This window comes from Triticum aestivum, chromosome 6D, assembly GCF_018294505.1.
Source record: "Triticum aestivum cultivar Chinese Spring chromosome 6D, IWGSC CS RefSeq v2.1, whole genome shotgun sequence".
In the NCBI taxonomy this organism is placed as follows: Eukaryota; Viridiplantae; Streptophyta; class Magnoliopsida; order Poales; family Poaceae; genus Triticum; species Triticum aestivum.
This window is the reverse complement of record NC_057811.1, coordinates 164780395-164791818: the sequence shown is the minus strand read 5'-3', so window position 1 is coordinate 164791818 and position 11424 is coordinate 164780395.

The window sequence follows — 11424 nt, the reverse complement described above, 5'->3', positions numbered from 1 at the left end:
TTGGGCCTAGAGGAAGGCATTGGGAAGTAATAAGTAGATGATGGGTTGCTAGAGTGACAGAAGCTTAAACCCTAGTTTATGAGTTGCTTCGTAAGGGGCTGATTTGGATCCATATGTTTCATGCTATGGTTATGTTTACCTTAATACTTCTTTTGTAGTTGCGGATGCTTGCAATAGGGGTTAATTGTAAGTGGGATGCTTGTCCAAGAAAGGACAGCACCCAAGCACAGGTCCACCCACATACCAAATTATCAAAGTAACGAACGCGAATCATATGAGCATGATGAAAACTAGCTTGACGATAATTCCCATGTGTCCTCGGGAGCGCTTTTCTCTATATAAGAGTTTGTCCAGGCTTGTCCTTTGCTACAAAAAGGATTGGGCCATCTTGTTGCACCTTGTTTACTTTCATTACTTGTTACCCGTTACAAATTACCTTATCACAAAATTATCTGTTACCGATAATTTCAGTGCTTGCAGAGAATACCTTGCTGAAAACCGCTTATCATTTCCTTCTGCTCCTCGTTGGGTTCGACACTCTTACTTATCGAAAGGACTACGATAGATCCCCTATAATTGTGGGTCATCAGCGCGCTCTGCTCGCTGTGGTCGCGTCCAGAGCGTCTTTTTTTTGCTTCGGGCCCCTCTCCTCTGCCCGTTCTCTTGCACCCTCCATGTCCCTAGCTCCCTCCTTCTCCCACGTAGCTTATTGGACCCCTTCCTGCCTCCAGAACCCTCCTCGCCGGAGCTAGCCGCCGAGCACCACGGGCGCACTGTGCTCGGTTTTGCTCTGAGCTCGCCCCAGCCGTTTCCTCCTGTTCCCCTTGGCTCTTTATTCTTCCCGCGAACCCCTGTGCTCTCTCCAGTCGTCCCTGTCCTCCCCGTGCAGCTAGCGACCATCGCCGGAGCAGCTCGTGAGCCATGGCGGGCCCGAGCTCTGGAATCCTCCTCCCCGTCTATTTAAGCCACCCCGGAGCTCGTTTCTCTTTGCCCCTCTACCTCTCTCCCTCCCAACCGCTCTTTGGATTCCAGCAGCGAGGCCGACGAGCCCTCTTCCTCCTCTCCGGTGAGGTGCCTCTCCGGGCGGCCTCTGGTCTGGACCGACTCCTCCCGTACATCTCCACTCAAGCCACCACCACCATCAAGTTCCTCTTCCTCCACTGATCCTCCTCGACCACTTCCCCGGGCCAATCGTCGCCGGAATTGTCGACTTCGCCGGCGCCTGTAGCACGTGACTACCGGAGATGAAGGGTGCGACACTGTCCGGCCACCTCATGATGATCTGGGTTACGGGCGTGACCGCCGTCGAGCGCCCGATCCATCCTCGCCTTCGCCCAACTCCGCCGTGGCCTCTACTCCAGCCAGTCATTGCCGGTGAGCCGCCATCCCTCTGTTCCCTCCCTCTCTCTCTTAAACCTGCCAAGCGGGCCCCTCTGGCCCGCCTCTCCTCCCCCGCCCGAAACGTTTTCTAGTGGAAGCGTATTCCAAGAATACGCCTTCGGCGTCACCCCTTGGGGATTTTCTAAAATTCTAATTAAATCAATTTAAATCCAGATTTGACTCAACTTTGACCATGAATATCTCCTAAACTACAAGTCCAAATGAACTGATTCTTTTTGCATTATTTCTCTGTTGAGCTCCTCTATTTTCTGGTAGAATTTGGTATTTTTCTTTGTTGTCTAGATTTTCCGGACAGAGAAAAATGCATTATGGAGTATTTACAAAATCTTTCAAAAATGTTTTTCATTAGGTTTTTGTGTGCTTGGTGAAGACCAGGAGCTTTCCACTTCTTCTTTGAGCAAGGCAAGCCACATCCTCCATTTGCATGATTGCAATGCAATGACATGGTTTGCTTATTTAAACTTGCTTAAAATTTGCATTAGCTACATATGACTTGTTCATGTCATTTCTCGGAGTAATATTTTGATCTTGCTATTGCCATGATGTTGCTTGGAGTTCTAGGACTAATATTTTGCAGCTTATGAGGATGACATGTTGCCATTTGATTATTAGTGGCTATTATGATTATTTCATGATGGTATTGGATATTATGCTTTAGAGTATTACTTTGGATATGATGTCATCATGTTAATCTATGGTTAGCTAGCTTGCTCTTGTTATTGGATTAGTAGTATCTTGGTACTTGGATTCATCATGATAGTAGTGATATGTTGCCCTCGTAGTATTTTGATATGATGATAGTATGCTCTGGATTATTTGTTTGATATTGCTATGACTTCGATCACAGGTTGATAGATGATATCGGAGTATTAGTTACCACAGATCTATCTTTGGGGACAAATTTCGTCATTTCGTTGGTCAGGTGCCACCGAACCGGGCTTTTCAAGTGCAACCACATTTGCCTTTATGGGGAGGCCCTAATGCGGTCTATTGTTGTGCCTCTCGCCGGTGCCTCCAACTAAGGAAGGTTATACGCGTGCGGTACCCTGATCAGGTAGGCCGGTATAAGCCTTGTGTGCCCATAGTTGATAGGGACCTTTGTCCCCGTTTGGGACTGTTTTTGTTTTGCCACGACGGTGGTTGTTGGATGTCCAGAGTGGTATCGGGGCCACCCATGACTGAGCCCAAAGGGGAGTTGGTCGGAGTGGCCGGGAGAGTGTCATGGCAGTACATCGGTTTTGGCGGAACACCGTTGGTCCACCTGAATGGGAGCACGAGGCCATGGGTTCTGTGATGTGGGTATAGTGTGCTAACCTCTGCAGAGTGTGTGTTTAATCTATCGATAGCCGCGTCTTTGGTCATGGGCACAAGTTCGTACTAGGTCGCACCGTTCAATCAACACTCACATGAAGGAATGACTTATAGATGATTAACATGCTGATATTGTGAGCAGTAACAGTTTGGCAGGATGTTGATGATGATGTTGGGATGATCTTGAGGATGATCATTCAGTTTGTGATGTGGTCATGCCGTGATCACGAGGAGGTATTGATCACGAGGTGATCGAGGTGATATATTACTTGGCCGGATAGCCAAGAGTGAGATGGTGGTCCAGCAGTAATTCTAGTAGTATCATACCATGCTTAGTAGTTTCTTTCTTATCATAGTAGTTGATAATAACTTAATCTGTTAAATGCTATGTTATTGTCTTGCCTTTATGCTTTTGGTTGTTGTGAGCTTGCAAGTACATTCAATGTACTGACCTGGCGTGTCATGCCAGATTGTAGGTGATGCCGTGATTGGTTGTTTGTCGAGGTTTCCGTTCGTGCGAGCTAGATCGTGTCCCAGCCAGAGTCCCTACGGAGTGGATTTCACCACCTTTGTCATTGTTCCGGTGCTAGAAGTATTCCGCTGCCACGAGTTGTTACGATGCTAGCATAGAGCTACCTTAGCAGGCGTAGTGTTGTTGTGCTGATGTGATCCTTTGTAACATCAGACCTTCGTATCCCTTATTATTTGTAATAAGAGCCGATTTGTTCTATGTCAAGAAGTGTCGTATTCCAGAAGACTTGATCTTTGGGCTGGAATACGGGGTGTTCCGGTTCCACTGAGTCGGGGCGCCACAAATTAGGGTTAACTAACTTGGTTCAAATCCTAATAGGTTCAACTTGACAAAGCTAGTTTAGTATTTATGAACTCTAAATAAATTAAACCTCACCTGTTAATGCAATTTGATTTGAATTCGAGATTGAACTTGCACTATTTGAATTTATTTGACCTAAGTTTGACTTTAAATTTAAAATTTATTTCTCCTGGGTTATTACGATTCCATTACTACGTTTAATTAACCCATTAATAATTCTACTATTTTCTTTTATAAAATAACCATGGTTTCATTATTACATTGAATTTCCATAATTCAAACTTGATTCAAATTATTATATTTAATGCTTTATTATGTTCCAACCAAGTCTGGTATTTACTCTAATTGATTTTGGTTTATTTACAAATTTTATTTCCCTACATGAATTAAAAAATGTGAAACGAGGGTTGCTAAGTTTCTATCCGGAAACTATTTTATATTTTTACCAATAGTATACTAAATTATACAACATTTCACTAGCTTCAAAATGCAAAAGGAATCATCTAGTTTGGGTTTGTTGTTTAAAAGTTATGCCATATTTAGTACTTAAACTATTTTGTTTGAAATTCATATTTTCAAATTTAAAATTTACTTTTTCTAAACTTATTATGAAATTTCATCTCCTATGGTTTCATTTGCAAAAAGAATCATTCAATTTGGACCCCTAGATAATTAGTTATGGCAGTTTGAAGTTCCAGGGGCTTTTCTGCAAAACTGCATTTTCTTTTTAATTAACGAACTTTGTTCTGGACAATGTTTTGCATAAGGTTGGATGTGTGGCACTCTCTAATTGTCTGATACCATTTTGGAATTTAAATAAAAATGTGATCTAACATATGCATTGGATCTAGATTGGACGGTCCAGAACAGATCGGAGCTCACCACGGCGGCTAGTGATACGTCTCCAACGTATCCATAATTTTTGATTGTTCCATGCTATTATATATTCTGTTTTGGATGTTTAATGGGCTTTATTTTACACTTTCACATTATTTTTGGGACTAACCTATTAACCCAAGGCCCAGTGCAAATTGCTGTTTTTTTTGCCTATTTCAGTGTTTCACAGAAAAAGAATATCAAACGGAGTCCAAACGGAATGAATCCTCCGGGAGCGTGATTTTGGAACAATCGTGATCCAGAGGACTTGGAGTGGAAGTCAAGCAATCAACAAGGAGGCCACGAGGCAGGGGGCGCGCCTACCCCCCTGGGCGCGCCCTCCACCCTCGTGGGCCCCTCGTGGCTCCACTGACCTACTTCTTCCTCCTATATATACCTACGTACCCCCAAACCATCGAACAGCACCACGAAAACCTAATTCTACCGCCGCAACCTTCTGTACCCGTGAGATCCCATCTTGGGGCTTTTTCTGGCGCTCCGCCGGAGGGGGCATCGATCACGGAGGGCTTCTACATCAACACCATAGCCTCTCCGATGATGTGTGAGTAGTTTACCACAGACCTTCGGGTCCATAGTTATTAGCTAGATGGCTTGTTCTCTCTCTTTGGATCTCAATACAAAGTTCTCCTCGATCTTCTTGGAGATCTATTTGATGTAACTCTTTTTGCGGTGTGTTTGTCGAGATCCGATGAATTGTGGGTTTATGTCAAGATTATCTATGAACAATATTTGAATCTTCTCTGAATTCTTTTATGTATGATTGGTTATCTTTGCAAGTCTCTTCGAATTATCAGTTTAGTTTGGCCTACTAGATTGATCTTTCTTGCAATGGGAGAAGTGCTTAGCTTTGGGTTCAATCATGCGATGCTCGATCCCAGTGACAGTAGGGGAAACGACACATATTGTATTGTTGCCATCGAGGATAAAAAGATGGGGTTTATATCATATTGCATGAGTTTATCCCTCTACATCATATCATCTTACCTAATGCGTTACTCTGTTCTTATGAACTTAATACTCTAGATGCATGCTGGACAGCAGTCGATGTGTGGAGTAATAGTAGTAGATGCAGGCAGGAGTCGGTCTACTTGTCGCGGACGTGATGCCTATATACATGATCATGCCTAGATACTCTCATATTTATGCACTTTTCTATCAATTGCTCGTCAGTAATTTGTTTACCCACCGTAATACTTATGCTATTTTGAGAGAAGCCACTAGTGAAACCTATGGCCCCGGGGTCTATTCTCCATCATATAAGTTTCCAATCTATTTTTACTTTGCTTTCTTTACTTTTAATCTTTATCATAAAAATACCAAAAATATTATCTTATCATCTCTATCAGATCACTTTCGCAAGTGGCTGTGAAGGGATTGACAACCCCTTTATCGCGTTGGTTGCAAGGTTCTTATTTGTTTGTGTAGGTACGAGGGACTTGCGTGTGGCCTCCTACTGGATTGATACCTTGGTTCTCAAAAACTAAGGGAAATACTTACGCTACTTTGCTCCATCACCCTTTCCTCTTCAAGGGAAAACCAACGCAGTGCTCAAGAGGTAGCAAGAAGGATTTCTGGCGCCGTTGCCGGGGAGTCTACGCACAAGTCAAGACATACCAGGTACCCATCACAAACTCTTATCTCTCGCATTACATTATTTGCCATTTGCCTCTCGTTTTCCTCTCCCCCACTTCACCCTTGCCATTTTATTTGCCCTCTCTTCCCGTTCGCCTCTTTTTTCGCTTGCTTCTTGTTTGCTTGTGTGTTGGATTGCTTGCTTGTCACGATGGCTCAAGATAATACTAAATTGTGTGACTTTGCCAATACCAACAACAATGATTTTCTTAGCACTCCGATTGCTCCTCTTACCGATGCTGAATCTTGTGAAATTAATGCTGCCTTGCTGAATCTTGTCATGAAAGATCAATTCGCCGGCCTTCCTAGTGAAGATGCCGCTACCCATCTAAATAGCTTTGTTGATTTGTGTGATATGCAAAAGAAGAAAGATGTGGACAATGATATTGTTAAGTTGAAGCTATTTCCCTTTTCGCTTAGAGATCATGCTAAAACTTGGTTTTCGTCTTTGCCCAAAAATAGTATTGATTCTTGGAATAAGTGCAAAGATGCTTTTATCTCTAAGTATTTTCCTCCCGCTAAGATCATCTCTCTCAGAAACGATATTATGAACTTTAAGCAACTTGATCATGAACATGTTGCACAAGCTTGGGAGAGAATGAAATTAATGATACGTAATTGCCCTACACATAGTTTGAACTTATGGATGATTATACAAAAAATTTATGCAGGATTGAATTTTGCTTCTAGAAATCTTTTAGATTCGGCCACGGGAGGCACTTTTATGGAAATCACTTTAGGAGAAGCTACTAAACTCCTAGAGAATATTATGGTCAATTATTCTCAATGGCACACTGAAAGATCTACTAGTAAAAAGGTGCATGCAATTGAAGAAATTAATGTTCTGAGTGGAAAGATGGATAAACTTATGAAATTGTTTGCTAATAAGAGTGTTTCTTCTGATCCCAATGATATGCCTTTGTCTACTTTGATTGAGAATAATAATGAACCTATGGATGTGAATTTTGTTGGTAGGAACAATTTTGGTAACAACGCTTATAGAGGAAACTTTAATCCTAGGCCGTATCCTAGTAATTCCTCTAATAATTATGGTAATTCCTACAACAAATCTTATGGAAATTTTAATAAGATGCCCTCTGATTTTGAGACTGGTGTTAAAGAATTTATGATTTCTCAAAAGAATTTCAATGTTTTGCTTGAAGAAAAATTGCCTAAGATTGATGAGTTGGCTAGGAACGTGGATAGAATTTCTCTTGATGTTGATTCTTTGAAACTTAGATCTACTCCACCTAATCATGATATCAATGAGTCTCTCAAAACCATGAGAATTTCCATTGATGAGTGCAAAGAAAGAACCGCTAGGTTGCGTGCTAAAAAAGATTGCTTTATGAAAGCGTGTTCTTCTAGTTTTCATGATAATAAGGATGAAGATCTAAAAGTAATTGATGTGTCCCCTATTAAATCTTTGTTTTGCAATATGAATCTTGATAATGATGGGACTGGAGATGAGTCAACTTTAGTTAAAAGGCGTCCCAATGATTCGGAGTTTTCAGATCTTGATGCAAAATTTGGTAAAAGTGGGATTGAAGAGGTAAAAACTTTAGATAGCAATGAACCCACTATCTTGGATTTCAAGGAATTTAATTATGATAATTGTTCTTTAATAGATTGTATTTCCTTGTTGCAATCCGTGCTAAATTCTCCGCATGCTAATAGTCAAAATAAGGCTTTTACTAAACATATCGTTGATGCTTTAATGCAATCTTATGAAGAAAAGCTTGAATTGGAAGTTTCTATCCCTAGAAAACTTTATGATGAGTGGGAACCTACTATTAAAATTAAAATTAAACATCATGAATGCTATGCTTTGTGTGATTTGGGTGCTAGTGTTTCCACGATTCCAAAAACTTTGTGTGATATGTTGGGTTTCCGTGAATTTGATGATTGTTCTTTAAACTTGCACCTTGCGGATTCCACCATTAAGAAACCTATGGGAAGAATTAATGATGTTCTTATTGTTGCAAATAGGAATTATGTGCCCGTAGATTTCATCGTTCTTGATATAGATTGCAATCCTTCATGTCCTATTATTCTTGGTAGATCTTTCCTTAGAACGATTGGTGCAATTATTGATATGAAGGAAGGAAATACTAGATTCCAATTTCCGTTAAGGAAAGGCATGAAACACTTTCCTAGAAATAAAATAAAATTACCTTATGAATCTATCATGAGATCCACTTATGGATTGCATCCCAAAGATGGTAATACCTAGATCTATCCTTGCCTTTATGCCTAGCTAGGGGCGTTAAACGATAGCGCTTGTTGGGAGGCAACCAAATTTTATTTCAGTTTTTTGCTTTTTGATTCTGTTTAGGAATAAATAATCCATCTAGCTTCTGTTTAGATGTGGTTTTGTGTTTTAATTAGTGTTTGTGCCAAGTAGAACCTTTGGGAAGACTTGGGGAAAGTCTTTGCGATCTTGCTGTAAAAAACAGAAACTTTAGTGTTCACGAGATTAGCTACAACCTTTTACTGGAAAGTGATATTTAGTTTATTCTTTTTGCAGATGATTAATAGACAAATTCCTCACGTCCATAAATTTATTTTAGAATTTTTGGAGTTCCAGAAGTTTGTGTTAGTTACAGATTACTACAGACTGTTTTGTTTTTGACAGATTCTGTTTTCCGTGTGTTGTTTGCTTATTTTGATGAATCTATGGCTAGTAATGGAGCTTATGAACCATAGAGAAGTTAGAATACAGTAGGTTTAACACCAATATAAATAAAGAATGAGCTCATTACAGTACCTTCAAGTGGTGTTTTGTTTTCTTTCGCTAATGGAGCTCACGAGATTTTCTGTTAAGTTTTGTGTTGTGAAGTTTTAAAGTTTTGGGTAAAGATTTGATGGATTGTGGAACAAGCAGTGGAAAGAGCCTAAGCTTGGGGATGCCCAAGGCACCCCAAGGTAAAATCTAAGGACACCAAAAATCCTAAGCTTGGGGATGCCCCGGAAGGCATCCCCTCTTTTGTCTTCATCCATCGGTAACTTTACTTGGAGCTATATTTTTATTCACCACATGATATGTGTTTTGCTTGGAGCGTCTTGTATGATTTGAGTCTTTGCTTTTTAGTTCACCACAATCATCCCTGCTGTACACACCTTTTGAGAGAGACACACATTAATCGGAATTTATTAGAATACTCTATGTGCTTCACTTATATCTTTTGAGCTAAACAATTTTGCTCTAGTGCTTCACTTATATCTTTTGAGCTAAACAATTTTGCTCTAGTGCTTCACTTATATCTTTTAGAGCACGGTGGTGGTTATATTTTATAGAAATTATTGATCTCTCATTCTTCACTTATATCATTTTGAGAGTCCTTTATAACAGCATGGTAGTTTACAAAGTGCATTGAATACTAAGAGAAGTTTGATACTTGATATTTGTTTTGAGATATAAAGGTGGTAATATTAGAGGTGTGCTAGTTGAGCAATTATGAAATTGAGAAATACTTGTGTTGAAGTTTTCAAGTACCATAGCATGCACATATGTGACAAATTTGAAGCATGAGGTGTTCTTTGATTGCTATCCTTATGAGTGGCGGTCGGGGACGAGCGATGGTCTTTTTCTACCAATCTATCCCCCTAGGAGCATGCGCATAGTGCTTGGTTTTGATGACTTGTAGATTTTTGCAATAAGTATGTGAGTTCTTTATGACTAATGTTGAGTCCATGGATTATACGCACTCTCACCCTTCCATCATTGCTAGCCTCTTCGGTACCATGCATTGCACTTTCTCACCTTGAGAGTTGGTGCAAACTTCGCTGGTGCATCCAAACCCCGTGATATGATACGCTCTATCACACATAAACCTCCTTATATCTTCCTCAAAACAGCCACCATACCTACCTATTATGGCATTTCCATAGCCATTCCGAGATATATTGCCATGCAACTTTCCACCGTTCCGTTTATTATGACACGCATCATCATTGTCATATTGCTTTGCATGATCATGTAGTTGACATCGTATTTGTGGCAAAGCCACCTTTATAATTCTTTCATACATGTCACTCTTGATTAATTGCATATCCCGGTACACCGCCGGAGGCATTCACATAGAGTCATATTTTGTTCTAAGTATTGAGTTGTAATTCTTGAGTTGTAAGTAAATAAAAGTGTGATGATCATCATTATTAGAGCATTGTCCCAAGTGAGGACATGATGATGGAGACTATGATTCCCCCACAAGTCAGGATGAGACTCCGGACGAAAAAAGAAGAGAGAAAGAAAAGAGGCCAAAAGAAAAAAAGAGAAAAAGGCCCAAATAAAAAAAATGAGAGAAAAAGAGAGAAGGGACAATGTTACTATCCTTTTACCACACTTGTGCTTCAAAATAGCACCATGATCTTCATGATAGAGAGTCTCCTATTTTGTCACTTTCATATACTAGTGGGAATTTTACATTATAGAACTTGGCTTGTATATTCCAATGATGGGCTTCCTCAAAATGCCCTAGGTCTTCGTGAGCAAGCAAGTTGGATGCACACCCACTTAGTTTATTTTGTTGAGCTTTCATACATTTATAGCTCTAGTGCATCCGTTGCATGGCAATCCCTACTCCTTGCATTGACATCAATTGATGGGCATCTCCATAGCCCGTTGATTAGCCGCGTCAATGTGAGACTTTCTCCCTTTTTGTCTTCTCACACAACCTCAATCATTATATTCTATTCCACCCATAGTGCTATGTCCATGGCTCGCGCTCATATATTGCGTAAAAGTTGAAAGAGTTTGAAAAGGCTAAGTATGAAACAATTGCTTGGCTTGTCATCGGGGTTGTGCATGATGAGAGCATTTTGTGTGACGAAAATGAAGCATAGCCAAACTATATGATTTTGTAAGGATAAGCTTTCTTTGGCTATGTTATTTTGATAAGACATAATTGCTTGGTTCGCTTGCTTGAAGTATTATTATTTTTATGTCAATATTAAACTTTTATCTTGAATCTTTCGGATCTGAACATTCATGCCACAATAAAGAAAATTACATTGAGAAATATGCTAAGTAGCATTCCACATCAAAAATTCTGCTTTTATCATTTACCTACTCGAGGACGAGCAGGAATTAAGCTTGGGGATGCTTGATACGTCTCCAACGTATCTATAATTTTTTTATTGTTCCATGCTATTATATATTCTGTTTTGATGGGCTTTATTGTTTAATGGGCTTTATTATACACTTTCATATTATTTTTGGGACTAACCTATTAACCCAAGGCCTAGTGCAAATTGCTGCTTTTTTCCTATTTCAGTGTTTCGCAGAAAAAGAATATCAAACGGAGTCCAAATGGAATGAAACCTTCGGGAGTGTGATTTTTGGAACAAAC